Source organism: Lontra canadensis, unplaced genomic scaffold (assembly GCF_010015895.1).
Source record: "Lontra canadensis isolate GAN:19392208 unplaced genomic scaffold, GSC_riverotter_1.0 scaffold3, whole genome shotgun sequence".
Taxonomy (NCBI): domain Eukaryota; kingdom Metazoa; phylum Chordata; class Mammalia; order Carnivora; family Mustelidae; genus Lontra; species Lontra canadensis.
The window spans coordinates 25,616,996-25,635,347 of record NW_022630997.1 but is presented as its reverse complement, the minus strand read 5'-3'; positions in this window follow the sequence as shown (position 1 = coordinate 25,635,347).

Genomic DNA, 18,352 nt, shown 5'->3' with positions numbered 1-18,352 from the left:
CTGAGGAGATCTATTTGTCATGCGAAGAAAAACTGAGTTAAGACAAATACTGGCTTAAGAGTAAAAGAACAGCAACAGTCCCCACCTTCATTATCCCAGCCTCTCCCCTCGCTAATCACTTAACCTTTTACGCCTTTGCTAAAACCTCATTAGTGAAAAGGAGACCTGCCTAGTAAGCATAATGGTAAGGCTTTAATGGACTTTAGAGATCATTTCCATCTAGGACTCAAAGCACTGAAATGCAAATTCTTTCTATTTGAATATTTGAAATCATTAATTAAGCATTTTTAATGGGGTTCAATTGTGAGGATAAAATAAAGTTCTCCAGGGGAATCTGAATTTCAACTAATATTAAAGTCAAGGGTGTTTAAATGGGGGAAAAAGTATTCTGGTAACATGAATTTTGGTTAGCCAAATTAGTTTTATAACAAAACAATTTTTAATCTGTTTCATTAGCTTTGAAACTTTGAAAAATGTCTTCACCCACTTTAGGAAGTTACTTCCTAAAACTAATTTTCCACTGCCTTTAGAAATACTGCTTTTTTGGCTTTGTTCTTTTCTTAGAAAATTTTGGGTTTGTTTGACTTGTTTTTTGTCAGGACAGAAAAAAAAGACTAGAGGGGTGTCTTGAAAGGGAAATATCTTTCAGTGGTGGCAACAGATAAAATGAAGCATATTTAAAATGTTAAGAGTTTACCGGAGCGCAAATCTATTTGAATTGTGCACAGTAGTTAGGAGTACTCCACTGACAGAAGCCTGGCCGGAGACTTTTCTAGAGAAAAAGCAGCAGCAGAGCAAAGAAATGATTGACTATCGTTTTAAGACTCATTGGCTGTTGGCGAGTGGGTTGTCCTTGAGTTTCCAATCTGCGACCTTGAGGCATTAAAAGGCATTAAAAGCTTGGGTTTTGGTTTCCTTACCATCAGAGCAACCTCAGACTAACAGGCTTCTTCTTTAATTACATTTAGTAGGAAACACATTTCAGTCTAGAATAAAATTGGATTTCTCTTGGTGAAAAGAGAATGGATAGCAGGTATTTACTCAGTATTCTCTCTGGTAAGATATTTTGATAGAGAAGCACAAGGCTCACCAGGTGAAAAACCCACATGTTCCCTCTGACAAGGATTATGTTCTCCCACCTCCTCACCTACATAGTACCCCTTTATTCTTGATTTACTACCCAGGTTTCACTTCCTCTGAGAACCTTCCCGGATGCCCCAAGACAAGGTCAAAGGCTCCATCTAAGTGTTTCCTTAGCACTGTACCTCCACCAACCTTTCATTCTTATTTTGCATTTACCTACTTGTTTCTTCCCCTAGAACATGTATTCTGCCTGTAGAGACTGTATCGTGCTAAACACTGTTCTACGGCAGTAGCACCCTGACTAGGACAGAATAAAACAATACCGAATGAATGAGTGTACCCGGAGTCAACCATTGCATCAGTTGGTGACTGGATAGGCTTCAGGTGGAAAGATCATAGACTGGCACCAAACTAGCTGATATCAGTAGGAAGGGAATCCTAAGACAACCCAGAGGACAATTTCCCAACGTTCCTATACGCACCCTGCGAAGTCTGGACTTCACTGATCTGGACATGAAGAGTGGACATAAGATCACGGGGATGTAGGATGGAGAACATTTTAGTTGGCATTCACTGGTCATTTTAATATACATCACCCCTAATCGCATTCCCCCCGTCAAGGAGATCTAAAATTGCCAAACCACTCAGGATAGGAAATGTATACCTATACTAAGCTTCAATTCCATATACCCCTTCTCTATCACAAGCTTGCTTGCCTTGGACATGGTGATGGACTCAGACCAATAAAGCATCTGGAGGCTCAATGTCTGGGCAATTTTCAACTCTTGCAAAAGTGAGCATTCTAGATGTTCCCATCGTGGTCCCATTCTGAGGCAAACTTTTTAAATTCAATCACAAGGAAGCTGAGTCAAATGTAGAGAGAAATATGGTTTTTAGTGAGAGTTTGAACTTTGCCTAAAACTTCACTAGAAGATAGCATCTGCCCCTGCATCAGAGTAAAACCTTCTGACACTTGAGAAGCTAAGTGTGTCACTTCTCAAAAGGCATCGCAGGACACTGCACAAACCCGTTAGAAGAGGCAACACACTGCATTGCCAAGAGTTTAATATGTATCTTCTTCTTCTGTTATCCCTCTGGTTGCAGCCATGTCTTGTCATATAGGATAGTGCCTGGCCCATGATGACTGACTACTCTATAAATCTTTGTAGAATTAACAAATGAATAAGAGCTGCAATGGAGTTCTACTATGTATTTGAGTATTTTTTTATTCCAGATACATTTATGTAGTCTGGATTTTTTCCTCATTATATTTTAAAAGGTAATTCGACGTCAACCTTTTTTAATTTTTCTGAAAGTTTTACAAGGAAACTGTGTGCAGGATATAAATTTATTGGCAAGTGAGTCCCACACTGGATATACTCAGCTTGATTCTACAGGTGGAAGGAAGTGAACATGGAGGCTAAAATTCCTAAAACCAAGCTAATTTTTTTCAAATTGGTCATGATTCCTTAATTTCACTTAAGATTTTATCACCTTTCCTCTAGAGGCAAAGTCTGCTGTGAGCATTCCCTATGGACATGCATCATTGGAAAATTTTAAAGGATATTTAAATGCAACATTCTGCTACGAAAATGTTGGCAATGCCCCAGAGTTGACTATGTGTGCTATGGTAAAGAATTCTCAGTAATTCCCTTCTTGGATAAAATTAGGGCATTAGCAGAGAAGTAAACTCCCTCACACAAGCCACAAGTTCCCATTTTTCACCATAAATATGTTCCTAGAAATCATGTTGAGAAGCAAAAAGATTGAAAATAGATTTTCTGCTTTTATACAGTTTAAGTTTAAAACTGCAGTCACCTATTCAGGTAAGAAATATTTATACCCTGGTTAGGTAGAATATTGATGGGACTCTCTTCTGGAACTGAGAGAGAATAAAACAACAGATCTCTAACACAGGCTGTGTCTCTCAGTAACCAATGCGGTAGAAAATCAAATTCAAAGTACGAAACCTATGGGATATATGACCATTTCCCTTTTCAGAACCTAGGAAGATAAGACTATCTGCTCTTGTCATTTTTTTTTTCTTGCTTTACCTAAATTCAACTTTAGAATATTAATACTGAACACCAGGTGGTCACTAGCATTCATTTGGAACTGCTACCAATACTGGCATATTTAGTGCTGGCCTGACATCCTAGACCCTGGGGTATTGGCCTGTATGGCTACAACCAGGGAACACGCATTCACCTGGTAACATCATCTTAAATTGCAGCCATCACCTCAAGAGAAGGAAGGCAACATTTCAAAGCCTAATTCAGCAATTCAGGTCTACAAATAGAGGCAAACATTTGCTATTAAAAATAGTGGCTTATACAAAACTTCTATCTCTAAAATCCCCCAATTCCTGTCATCCTGGGGTATTTTAATAATAGTTTAACCCAATTGTTATGTAGATGAACCAAATAATTCAGTTCAGCCAGATCTATTTACTTCAGCAGGTAGCTACTGATATCCTAATGTTGTATATACAGCACATTAGCGGATTCTTTTAGGACCTTAAAAAATGTTTGCTTTAATACTTGTACTCAAAAAGTTTATGTTTTTTTTTTATTAAGTTCAGTTAGCCACTGAGTAGTACCTCATTAATTTTGATGTAGCGTTCAATAATTCATTAGTTACGTGTTATACCCAGTGCTCATCACAACATGTGCCCTCTCCAATACTCATTACCATGTTACACCTTCCTCCCACTGCCTTCCTCTCTGAAACCCTCAGTTTGTTTCTGATGGTCAATAGTTTCTCATAGTTTGTCTCCCTCTCTGATTTCTCCCCCTTCAGAGTTCCCTCCCTTCCCCTACGGTCCTCTGTGCTATATAGCTTATGTTCCACATGTGAGTGAAACCGTATAATTGTCTTTCTCTGCTTGACTAAGTTCACGCAACATAACATCCTCTAGTTCCATCCATGTCAATGTAAATGGTGGCTATAAAAAGTTTACACTTCATGTGTAAACCTGGTGATTCACAGACCTGTACCCCTGGGGCTAATAATATATTATATGTTAATTAAAAAATAATAAATTTTTTAAGAAGTTTTTAAAAAGTTTACACTTCAATATCAAAAAGTTATATAGAGATGACTCAGAGTTATTAGACAAGGAATTCAAAGTACCAATTATAAATACATTCAATAATTTGAAGGAAATTAGTCATAAGGAATGAAAATATGTGGAAAATAAACAGAAAAATGAGGGGGCACCTGGGTGGCTCAGTGGGTTAAAGCCTCTGCCTTCAGCTCAGGTCATGATCCCAGGATCCTGGGATCCAGACAGAGCCCCGCATGGCGTTGGGCTCTCTGCTCAACAGGGAGCCTGCCTCCCTTCCTCTCTCTCTGCCTGCCTCTCTGCCTTCTTGTGATCTCTGTCTGTCAAATAAATAAATAAAATCTTTAAAAAAAAAAAAAAAAACAGAAAAATTATCACAAATAACCAAATCATAATTTTAGAGCTAAAAGTATAATACCAGAGATGAAAAATTTACCAGAAAAGTTTAACCGATTTGAGACAAAAAAATATTTGGATAAATAATGGCCAGGAATTTTCCAAATTTGGCGAAAATACAAACTTAGATCCTTTATGTCCAGTGAACCAAAACAGAAATAAATTCAAAGAAAATCAGAGTCAAATAGTGGATGCCAGAGACGAAGAGGGAATCTTTAAAGAAGCCAGAGAACACACATGTGTTCATAGAAGAAAAATACATGCATGAATGATGGCTTATGTCCTATAAGTAATGGAAATGACAGAAGCCAAAAGACAACCAAAAGAAAAATTATCAGCACAGAAATCTATTGACAGAGAATATATTTTAAAATGAAAGAATAATAAAGACAACAAAAAACAAACTCACTAACAGATTATATTGACTTAAATGCCATAAGAAGTTATTCAGGCTGAAAGAAATCAATGTACAGAACCTCAGATCTACAAGAAGGACTGAAGAACATCAGAAATGCAAGTAAGTGGGTAAATATAAAATATTATACTTTATTCTACTGACTTTTTTTAAAGCCTTTGAATGTTTACAGAGACTGTTACCACATTGTACTGTAAGGTTTAGATGTGTATGTAATATACATGGCAGCAGCACAAAGGACAGGGTAGAAGTTCAAATGGGCTGTACTACTGAATATTCACATTCCCTCTACATAGGTTGTGATGAGTTGGGGATATATGCTCCTAGAGCAGCCGAGAAAAGTAAATCCAAAAAGGTGTAACTGAGAAGCCAATAGAAGTATTATAGGTTGAATTTTGTCCCTCTTAAAAATCCTATGTTAGAATTCTAATCTTCAGGACCTCATTTGGAGGTAGGGTCTTTAGGGCTATAATCAAGTTAAAAGGAGACTAAAATGGGCCTAAATCCAACAGAATTGGTATCCTTATAAAAGGGGAAATTCAGAGACAGCATTGGATACAGGAAGAAAGTGGTATCAAATGGAGATGGCCATCGATAAGCATTTATAGAACACATCAAAAACAGGCATGTTATAGAAACTGAAGAGCTGATTTTATAACATATGAAAATTCAAAGGATACAGAGTAGCCCCAACAGTCTTGGAAGAACAAAACTGAAGGACTTCCATCACATGACTTTAAATCTTTGCATAAAACTACAGTAATCAAGTTGATACTGTCCTAATAACAGGCAAATAGACCAATGGAACTTAATAAGCACAGAAATAGACCAATTCTTAATAGGGTCAGTTCATTACCCACAAAGACAACAAGGTTACTAAATAACTTGGAGAAAAGAAGGTATTTCTAATAAAATGATGCTATAATAATGAAATATCCACATAAAAAATAAACTAAACTCTATCACACAAATAAGAATTATTTTGAAATGGACCATAAACCTAATTACAAAAGTGAAAATAGTAAAGCCTTTAGAATAAAGCACAGAACACAATTTGTGGCCCAGAGTTAGGCAGACATTTCTTAAACAAGTAACAAAGCAATAATCATAAAGGAAAAAAAATTGATACTTTAGACTCATCAAAATGAAAAGTGTCTGCTCATCAAAAGACACCATTAAAAAAATGAATAGGTAAGGCTCAGAATGGGAGAACATGGTAGCAAAACAGTATTTCTGACAAGAAATTTACTTTCAGAAAATACAAATAACTCCTACAGTTCAATAACCAAAGACAATCCTGTAAAAATGAAGGAAACTAGAACAGACATTCACAACGAAAGATAGACAAACTGTCGAAAAGGCCCTAGAAAAGGACTTGAAATCCTTAGCCCTCATAAAACGCAAATCGAAACGAGGAGGAGACAGCAATATGCACTCAAATGATGGCTGAAAGACAGACAAGACCACGTGTTAGGGAGACGGGGGCAGCCAAAACGCGCACATGCTGCGGGCAGAAATGCGAAATTGTAGGGCCGCTTGCAGAAACAGCTTAACGGTTCCTTATGAAGTTCAACAGCTACCATCGCTATTCATTGAAGTGAATAAAAACCCATGTCTGAAAAGACTGCTTCGGAATGGTAAACCATGGTGGGTCTGCAAACTGGGCTTCGAGCACGGAGGGCAAGGAGGGAAGGCAGAAAGAGGCCACCTAAGGGACACAGGAAGCCGACCGGTTGAATAAGCAACAGAACTTACCCTCTACACCTGTCCTCGCACCAAAAGGAGATCTTTTCGCACCAAAAGGAGATCCCCGTACCACATGCCAGAATCTTACAAGTTTAGAGAGCAGCTTTGCCTGGATTCGGCCAAAAATTCCACACATTCCAGGATCAGGGGAAGGGCTGAGAAACCTCTCCCAACTGCCTGGATCTAGCTTGGGTCTACATTTCTCAATGACCTCCTACAATTGCATGGACACAAATTGTGGTTCTTTTATAAAAGGGATCCAATTCACCAATAAAAAGAAATGTATTACTGATGCATGTAACATGCACGAATTACACAGGTGTTATTACTGAGCAAAAACAAAAACATAAACATAAAAAAAAAAACAAAACCCTAGAGGCTGAAGAGCTCACAGATTTTAGGATTCTATTTATATGAAGTTCTAGAACAAGCAAGACTAATTTATGGTGGGGGGTGAAGAAAAAAAAAAAAACAGAAAAAGGGTCCCTCTGGGAGCAGGGTCACAGACAAGGAATTTTCTGGAATGACAGATAAGTTCTATCTCTCAATGGAGCTGTTATGTACTTGGAAAAACTCAGTTGCACATGTATGATTTGTACATTTCACTGTCCATAGAGTTTAAGGAAAACTAGGAGCAAAAATACTGGAAGTAAAACACAACTTCATAGAAAAAGGTGTATACACATGCCCAGTACACATGCCCAAAATGCAATAAATTTAATTCTAAGATCACTGTATTATAATTACTGTCTTAATTAATATAATACACTAGCAAATTTCTAATTTGGTTCTCTAGGTAACGTTAAGCAACACTAAGGTAGTGTGTCAAGAAAATGCAACATGATGGCTTTGTCCCAAGTCAAAGATATGGAAATAAGGTGATAAAATTTTCTCAAATTTAGTTTATTCTCCAATACATTTTAAAAAACATATGTACTTGCTTTTAACAGCTTGCTGGGATGTGCTAACAAATATCACAATAAAGCCAGACTCCAGCAAATATTAATGGGAATATTTAGAAGTGTGATTTCTAAAGTCTAGATCAGTTTGCTGGAGATTTTTGTATAATAAAGACACCTATCAGCATACTACAATTAAGAGAATCCTATTGTATACTTACAAAGGTGCTAATTGCTACATTAGAATTAACATAGTAACGTTCCTGGTGTTAACAATGGGCTTGGGAACCTCCAAAGTTTCCCTCTAGGACGAGAAGTTTGAGATCCACAGTCACTGACACTCTGAAAGGTTAAAGGGTATTCATTGATTTTTACAGAGAAGACAATCTTGAAAAGGTTGGAGCTTAGTTGCCCCTTAAAGATGAAATCCCAAAAGCTAAGACTAGGGAAATTCTAGTGGAGACTATGTAGCATTGAGATGAAGAGCCCAGACTTTGGTGTGACATTAGCTCAAACCCTGGCACTGGTACTTTGCTATAAGGACCTTGAACATATTTATAAAACTAAGTCTATATTCTCCATTCATAAAACAAAAAAACCTTTTTCAGGGTTGTAAGGAGAGGAGATGTGGATAACACCTGCCCATAAAAGGGATCGAAATCAGCAGTTACATTAAATGAGCAAATCACTGAGGGATACTTTCAAGTGACCAATTTGCTTTTTCAAAGAGATTTTTCTGGAAATGAAAGGGAGATAAGATTCTTTAGCCTCATATATATGATGAGAGGAGTCATTTAGAAAAAAACATCGGAAATTAGGGTAAGGAATCAAATTTAGATAAGTGCCTAAAGACAAGTTTAAATATTTATGACAAAGGATTCCATGTCATTTTGGAGAAATATATATCTTTTCATATGTGTATGAGAATACATATGTAAGTACATACAGTGTTGGAATAAATTCTAGATATTTACAGATGTGTAGTCACTATACTAAGATATTCAAGGCAACAATTTATTCCAATTATATCTTGCTAATTTGCCAAGAAAAATGACTATTTATCCAACCTGGTACTTCCCAAGAGAGGTCTAACTTGGCTGCAGTTTTTAAAATTGGTTTTATTATTCTGTTGATTGTATGCTCCTGGACTTCAGCATTAAAGGTGTCTGCTCACAAACACATCGCAACATGAGAAAAATCCAGAGACAGTAACCTAATAGGTTTTCACACATTTACCTATTATCTCAAGAAATAACATCTGCTTCAATTATGCTAATTGAAATCATTCTGTAACTCATAAGGGAGTCTGGTATACTATTTTTTGCATATTGAAAATAAAAACATAGAAAATTATGCTAATTTCAAACAAATTTACACCCAATGTTTCTCAATTATGAAAAAGAGCAGCTAGCTAGTTGGCTTGTCTAATGATACAGGCAATATCTTACTCGCTTGGTATTATTTTTCTAACAATCTCAGTCTAGGAAAATGATGGGAAGACTCCCTAGAAAACAGCCATTAGGTTATTGTTATACACAATGCATTCTGAAATGGTAAAATGACCTAAGTTATCTATTAATAGGATGACCTACTTCTACATGACCAAACTACTGCTTGACCTGGTTCTACATGTTTCCAACCGTCTTCCAATTTGCTATATCCTTCTTCCTCTTTTTCCTAGATGTCTAGTCAAGTCAAAGGCTTGAAGACACTCTCCTTTGCCTTAGGAAACAGGTCAGAAATGTTAACATGCACCAGCCCTTTCTCAGTGTTACAGTTAATATACATGTGGGTCTTTTGAGCCACATCAAACATGAATTACCAAACCATGGATGTCATTACAGATTTCACATTCCTTGTGCAGACACTCATGGGAATAGCAGGAAAACTTCTATGCCTAAAAGAGTTTTTGCTTTAAAGGAAGAGTTTTTGTATTTCATGCAACAGGGTCTCCAGACACTTTAAGTGAGTTCAATTATTGAGTCCTAGCTCCAGGGAGCTCCTTGGCCCCAATAATGGATTTCCTCAGGCTGTCTTACACCCCAACCCCCAGTAGTCCCTTTGCTCAAAATTACAGGAGAATTTTGTTGTTGTATAAAATCACTAACAGCCTTGAGCAAAAACAAATAAATTCAAGAAGGATTCCTGGGATAAAGGAAGTCAGCCATAAAGAACTGGGATGATTCCTCACTGCCTCAGGGTAAAAGTCAATTCCATTTCAATATAAGAAGTTCTCTCTGTTTTAGTACCTTTGTCTACCTTTGCAAGGTCAGCTCAGGATTCCCATTTTCTCACACCGGATTCCAGACAAGCTGAACAACTTTGGCTTCTTTTAAAGTAGGATGCCCTCTCCTGGCTCTGGATTTGTTCCACTCTTTTCTGACATCCCACAACATATACCTTCCCCCCGGCTTTACCGAATTCCTGTCCACCCTCAAGACCTCAGCTTAGTTACATTTTTTTTTTCCAAAGAATCCTTCCCTGATGCTCCCAGATTCTCCTTAAATGACTTTCTTCAGCACTGCCTTAGCACCCTCCAATCCTTTAAGAAGAAATGAGGTTTTAGGATGGGAATAAGAGAACAGAAAATATTGCCTGTCTACCGCAAAAATGAAATAGAAATCTTATCCCCCGTGGGCTGAATTCATTCTGAATAAATTGGGTCTGGCCTACAGAGTTTAAAAACTGGGTGATGTAACACCATGTGTCAACTCTCCTCAAAAAATTTAATAATAAACAAATTTGTAAAAAATGGGTGATAATCAAGATTTCTGACTTCTCTATAAAAGAGATCAGAATATCTACTAACACTACTCTTATCTTTCAACATGGCAAAAATTAACGAGGGCTGGGGAGCATATGCCCTCTGAGAGCATAAAATGGGCTCCAATCCACAATCCCCACCACTCACTAGCTAGTGCCTGGCATGCTGGCCTTCTGTTGACCGCTAGACCCCCGCTGAGTATGTGAACTTCAACTCTGGAGAGATGGGGGTAGAGACTGCAAAGATCATGTCCATGTTCATGTTGGTAATGGGAGGCCAAAGGGAGACAGAAAACCAGTTGTGTTGGGAGATTCAAAACTTAGGAGGAGGAATGTGGGGAGAGATTCATCTCCAGCTTTTCTGCCTCAGTACCTCTAGTTCAGCTAACTTGCATAGGGCTTTGGCACCATCCACCAGGAAGCAAGCGGGACAGTCAACACGATGCATTCAGTTAAAACTCTGCATATCTAGGGAACCTAGCACCTGGATACAGGTAGCTCCCGGGCCACAGTGTGCTGGAGCCAAGTTTCTAGGGCAAAAGCCAGCATTCAGTGATTTGCTTCAGATGCTATATTTTGAGGCCTCACACGGCCCTGGACAACAAAACGGGTGGCGCATTTATTCTCTGAGCAACGGGTAAAGAAAGCATGGGCCCAGTGAGGAAATCCAAAAGGAGTCCATGAGAAAGCGATTTCTGTACTTCATCATAGACTTCTGTTCCTTTCAAACGCTAAGGTATTCTTTAGGGTATGATCTCATCTCTGGAGACTAATGAAATATATTATTTCTAGGAGATGCAAATTTTACTTCAGTGTTATGGGAAAATAGGGACACTTTAGACCATAAAATGTGCATTTTATGCTTTAGGGAGAAAGACTTTTAAACACGCCCTGCCATCCAAAAAATAAATAGCTTCATAAAACTGCCCTCAAGAAGATGAAAAGGTTGTAACTGTAAGAACAAAATCTTCTGAGACACTAAATGGACTGCAAAATGCAATTATTGACCATAATATTATGTTCTCCATGATACTTAGAGACCTTCTAGAATATCCCTTCCTATACAGGTGAACACGGATGCTACCATATTGCATTCGTTGCCTGTTGCTGTAAGAAACTTCGGGGCTTGAAACAAAATAAGTTTATTATCTTGCATCTCTGGAAGTCAGATGTCCTAAAATCAAGGTGTTTACAGGGTTGCTTTCCTTTTGGATGTTCTGAGGGAAAATCCCTTCCCTTCCTTTTTTTAATCTCCTAGAGGAAAACACCTTAGTTCATCATGGACCCCTTCCTCCAAGTACAAAGCTCATGATACAGCATCATCCCATCTCTCTAGGACTTACATACCCTTGCCTTCCTCTTTCTGACCCTTGTGATTACATTGACCCACCCAGATAATCCAAAATAATTTCTCTAACTCAAGCTCTTAATCTAACCTCATTCCAGAGTCCTTTTTGCTGTGTAAGTTAACATATTCATAGGTTCTGGGGATCAGAATGTGGACCTATCAGGGAAGTGGGTTTCATAATTCGGCCTACAAGGCACATGGATTGGAGATGTGAGCTACAAACCATGAGAGCAGGGAGGGTAATGGGAATAAGGAGGGTAATGGGAGTAAAAAAGTGCATTTAGGAAGCTCACTCACATAAGGAGGGACATTCTATTTGTTCTCGTTTCCTATCTTCAATCTACTAACGTGTGTTTGAAATCCTTGCTCTTAGAAACATTTTTATTTGAACCTTGTAGACATAAGTGAGATTCTTTTTAAAAAGAAGGGATAAATATTTAGTGAGCATTGTACTGAGCTCTGACCAGCATACACTCATTAAATATTTATTTTAAATATGAAAACACGGAGCTGTTGTCAAAGAAAAGACTGGGACAGTATTTAATATGTTATGTGGCTAAATAAGAACATTACCCTGTAATCCCTGATGAGAGACCAGGACCTTCAGTTATAATTAAGGTAGGGAGGGGCACGTTAGGGGGCGGGGGACAAAAGTAATAATACATACTAATTGCTTACTATGTTCCCTATGGATTCCTACAATCAGCCTTATTTGACAGATAAGCAAATAGAGATACAGGAAAAGTAATGTATTCCAAACTTCAAGTCTAGGAAGTGAGGGCTGAGGTTTGAAGCCAACAGTTCTCCATGCAGAGCCAGAGGTTAGAAAGGCCTCAAAGTTTTTCTTAACTGTTTTAGGGTGATCCATTTCAGGGCAGAGCTAGAGAATGGCAGAATATATAGTGGAGGTTTCTTTATGCAGATCAAGATATATGGTTTGTATTAGTGCTCTCCGAGTTAACCCAAAACCCTCAAAGAGATATTTGATTTGAGAAGCGGTTCCAATTTGCAACGGACTATACACGGATTTAAAAAAGATACTGACGCAGAAGGAAGAAGGAGAACATTTTCACATGGTCACAAACACATTAAAAAAAAAAAAAGGTAAAACAATTCTTTTCTGGGAAAAAATTCATCTAAGGAATGCTTTTCACTAAAAACATTTCTTTTGGGGTGCCTGGGTGGCTCAGTCAGTTAAGCATCCAACTCTTAATTTCGGCTCAGGTCATGATCTCAGGGTTTTGAGACTGGACCCCCACATAGGGCATCATGCTGGCTGTGGAAGCAGCTTAAGAGTCTCTCTCTCCATCTCCATAAAAATTAAGAAAAATAAAATAAAACATTTGTTTCCAGTTTCCACCCTCCCCTCAAAGATTCCATGACCAAGACATTCTACATCTTCTTGAACCTGAAGGTAAAAGCCCCCCTCCAGGCTCAAGAAATAGGATGTGTTAGGTGAACAACAATCAGGACTTGACACAGAACTCTTTGGGCTCCTGTGGTGGCTGAACATTTCCATGTCTTGCCTTCTACACTAACTTTGCTACTTGAGACCATGCGCCTGAAGCCAATGTCATGTTAATCTCCTGAAAGAATATGGAGTTGTTTGCTATGGGGACGGGAGGAACTCCTTCAGAAATTTAAGATTAAAACTGGAATTTTGTGGTTGGTTATAGACTGCTCCACCCCTTTTACCCCAAAGAGAAAAAATGGATACAAATCTTGACTTGCCATTTACCATCTCCGCAAATTACTTAATCTCTGAGCTCCCATTTCCTCTGTAAGGCCTGGGAAAAGTGGATCATAATTATTTTGGGCAATATTGCTAGAAAAATTAAGTGATTATGCAAAGCCTGGGCTCACAAAGCCTGGACTCATAGCTGTTAGGTTACCCTCCCTGCTCTCATGGTTTGTAGCTCACAACTCCAATCCATGTGCCTTGTAGGCAGAATTATAAAACCCACTTCCCTGATGGGTCCACATTCTAATCCCCAGAAGCTAGAAATCCCTTTTACCACACACACACGCACACACACACACAGGTCAAGAAATGGAGGAGGGCACTCACTACTCCAAAAGACCTGAATCAATAAAATCAACGTAAGAAATCATGCAAAATTTCTTATGCTACAGACCTAGAGGAAGACAGCATTTGGGGCTGGGAAACATTTCAGACCAACCTTCCCTTTTCTTATGGAGGAAATGGAAATCTGAGAGAGGGAACAACAACAACAACAACAAAATGGATCCAAGATTCTTGAGGATAATCCCTTCTGAGGTTGGAAGTCAGATCACAGACACCCCAACGTGGTCCCACCTTAATAATGACAACTTAGTAACAACGGTGGTAATAACTATTATTTGGGGAGATTTTCAATGTGCTAGACTCTGGAAAAGCATTAGGTCATTTGTATTCCCCAAGCCCCTGAGAGATCAGGTTTTATTAGCACCCCTACTTTACAACTGAAGAAACTACCACAGAGAAAGCCACAGTATCTTTGAGGCTGGGTGCCTAGTGCAGGGCAAGCGAGTTTGGAAGCCAGACTGAGGCAGCCAGCTGAACCCCGAACTCATCCGTGCCTTATGTTAACAGTCTGTATAAAGAGATGCTCATGCTTACACACACACACACACACACACACACCATTAATAACAGGTCACTCGCAGTTACTACTTTTTTTAATTTTTATTTTCAAATATAGCTCCATCAGGACATTCTATTTCCTTCCTCTTAATTCTTGTCTCCTTGTAATTTTATCTAAGCCTGTAAAACAAGAACCTCCCACTGTCTAACCACTATTTTTTAATTAGCATGAGTAGCAAACCAAATTATAATGCATCAGTACTTTTTCAAGGAAGTTTAGCCTCTTTAAAATCTCTAAACTTTTTTTTTTTTTTTTTAAGCACAGCACTTAGGACAGTTACCAAATCCATGTCAGGGAATAAACCTTTGCAAGTTTTACAATTGATATGCTACTAGAAAATCAAAGGCTTTGGGGCAGATCCTGAACCATAGGTACTTTTCCTAGAGAAAGAATTTCCAATCTTGAAGGTCTAGATCTTCTGAGTCAGATTTGTCAGAACAGGAAAGAAACGGCTATGAGCCTAGGCTTTGCATAACCATTTACTTTAATTTTTCCAACAATATTGCCCAAAATAACTATGATCCACATTTCCAAGGCAATACAGAGGAAATGGAAGCTCAGAGAGTAAGTAATTTGCCGAGATGGTAAATGGCAAGCCGAGATTTGTATCCATTTTTTGTCTGACCCGAAGGCTCATGCCACTTTAACACAGCACACCCAGGAGGAAACACATTTCCGTTTGGATGTTGCTGTTCTTCCCCATTCACAGTGGAGTGGACAGTGCTGGGTGCACGTTTAGTGAGTGTGCATAAATCCTGCTACTCCTACATCAGCTTCCAAAGCAACAGGTTAACTCCGAGGAGTGTAAAAGGTGGTAGATGTGGGAAGAGGCAGAGGTCATGCTTGGAATGCCTAAAAGCATTTAATGTAAGGCAATTTGACACATAAACTTCAGAGCTAAGAACATCTTTAAGAGCGAGAAAGCAGGTGTGCATGCGTGGGGTGGTGGCGGGGCGGGGGGGCAGAGGGAGGAGAGCAAGAATCCCAAGCAGGCTCCATGTCCTGTACAGAGCCTGGCCTAGATCTCACTCCCCTGAAATCATGATCAGAGCCAAAATCAAGAGCTAGACACTTAGCTGACTAAACTACCCAGGAACCCAGAACCTCTGTATTCATAAAGGCACTTACAAAAGGTCATTTTTAAGATGTCAGTTTCCTGTTTGTCAGCTCCTCAGACGAAAATTTATTAGTAGTGACCACGACAATGAACTTTCTCTACACCCAGGCTTCCTCACCCTCCTGGTGCCCCAGAAAGTAGAAAGGTGACACAGACCCACTATTTTTCTGAAAAGCACTCAGAATAGCTTTCTTTTGCATTTTTAAGAACTCCATGAATTACTTATTATAGACTTTCTAAGTTATTCTGGAGGCTTAAAAACTTTCAATTCCCTCACATCTTTATGGCAAAGGAATTCCAGAATGATAAAAAGGAATCATAAAGCTAAGTATATTTGAAATTATATTTGTTTAAGAAAAACAATTCCCGCGAGGGGTTTTAACTGGAGATTTTGTCCTTGGGGTATATGCAACCACAGTTAATAAATATGTAAATCAGCTACAGAGACCATTATTTCTGTATCCTCAAACCCTGAAAAATGTCCCCATGGAGGCAGACATGTCTTGCTGACGATGAGATGACAAAGGACGTGAATAATCCCCGTTATTTGCCAGTGCCCCACTAGGGATCCACATACACTCGTGTCCTCAGCCTCCAGCTGTCCCTCCAATGGGGTAGGAACTGCGGGTTCACCTCCACTTTGAAATGGTGCAGCTCCAGCCCCATGTGTCAAAACCTCTCAGAGGCTACACCTGACCAGCACCTCCCACCTCTGGGCTCTTACATCTCTGGAAGAGCAAATGTAAAGGCACATTCCAGCTGTTAAGATACATACTTGCCTTAACAGTTCTATACTAGTAATTTCTGCCAAGGAAATATTTAGCGAAGAGTACATTCAGGGAAAAGGTCACTTGTCTGTTACAAGGTTGCTCCTCTGAGAGTCATTTTTAATGCCCAACAATAGGGGATTGCTTAGTCATTTAAAATGATGCTATAGATGTCCATGGCATAAGGTCAGAAAAAACAGGTGACCATAAATACACTTTAATCCTGTTTTTACATATGTACACACACCCATGCACCAATGGACACACACCTCAGTACACAGTGGGGGTATAGGTATTTTGCTTTTCCTTTTTCTTTGTGTTTTCTATCGCCTTCTACACGAACAACATAGCAGTGTTTATAACCAAATCTTAATTGTTCTTAGTTCCTGTGTACAAGATGTGGGAAGTAGCCTAGGAACAAGAATGAAACGAGAGGGTGCATAAAGTTCTTCGCCTCTGTCAGGTGATTCTCAAATGTAACCTACATGCTGGCCTCCCTGGTCCTGTCTAAAATTGGAACCCCCACCCTTGATGTGCCATATCCCTTGCCCGCCATGTTTTAGCTTCATAGCAATCTTTGCTATGCCATTCAACAGGTCATCTTTTAATTTCTTACTCAGTTTCTGTCTTCTCTCTCCACAAAGCAGCAGTTCCTTGAGGGCAAGGAGTTGGTTTTGTTCACTGCTGCATGACTAGTGGTCCCTTGCACAATGGATGCTTGCTTACTAGTGGTATAATGCTGACTGTCCAGGAATAGCTCAGACCACACCAGAAGTCAACCAAGTTAGATTCTCCCAAGTACTCAGCTTGTAAAAAATGCTTAAAGCAACAAAATAGGGGAGTTGGGGGGTAGGGAGTTTGACTACATTCAGAGCAAGAAGATGTGGATTTGGCAAGTCTACCGAGTAAGATGGCAAATGGTTAGATGATGAGGAACTCAGTTCAGCTTGTTACAGAGCTTCTCTTTGAAGAAAGGACAGTGAGAAAATATACAAGTACCACTGAAAATAAGGCCACCCCATTCTCAAATAAGTAGGATATGAATGTCCTTTGGTTGCCTGTAGGCATCTGGCCCAGATGACGACCACTGTCTCTGGGAGGCCGTCCCTCTCCTTTAGGCATGGCTCAACACCCTGGGCTACCTTGTTGTAACAGCATGATTCATTGTAGTTAATTACTGCACATTTAGAAAGTCAGATCTTTGAGTCTAAGCACTGTATTCTATTTACTGTGGAAGCCTCAGAGCCCCCTTCTCGTACAAAAAGTCCTCAATAAATACAGGTTTTACTAATTGTTAAACCATAAGCCAGGGTACCAAGAAAATTTGCAAATTAGTTTATTGATCCACACTGAGAGAACTTTAAATATCAGAGGATTAGAAAAGTAACAAAAGATAGAGAACAGACTGCCTGATTTTACAAAAGTAGAACAAATATTTGGCAACTCGCTCACTGATGTGTTTTGTTGCTGATCTCAGGCCAAATTTTATACTGAAAAACTGAACAGAGACTTCGTGAGGACCTCAGAAAATAAGTTATGATAGGGGCACCTGGGTAGCTCAGTCAGTTAAACATTGGCCTTTGGCTCAGGTCATGATCCCAGGGTCCTGGGATTGAGCCCCACATTGGGCTCTCTGCAGCAGGGAGCCTGTTTCTCCTTCTCCTGCTCCCCCTGCTCAGGCTCTCTGTCCCTGTCAAATAAATAAATAAAATGTTAAAAAAAAAAAAAAAGTTATGATCAACAGGGGCCATCCTGAGTTCACCTAGAAATACTGTTGCCTGGCCCTCTGCAGTTTCTTCTTGGCTACAGTTAGTCAACATCTTAGAAAATGACCAGGAACTTTTGATTTCTGCAAAAGCCATCAAATAATAGCTTATATAATATCTGTGTTCACAGTGTCCTGCATAGAACAGATACTTGATAAAAGTCAATTGGGCAAATGCTTGCAAGAGTATTAACCAAACCATTTCCTTCTAACATTTTTTTGTGTGTGATTTTTTCCCCCCTTCTCCGAAACCACGCTCCTCTATTTTAGGACATCCATTTCTGACCACCATCTAGTGGTCAGGTCCACTAACCCTTTGTTGAAAAAAAATCATTCCAAGTGTA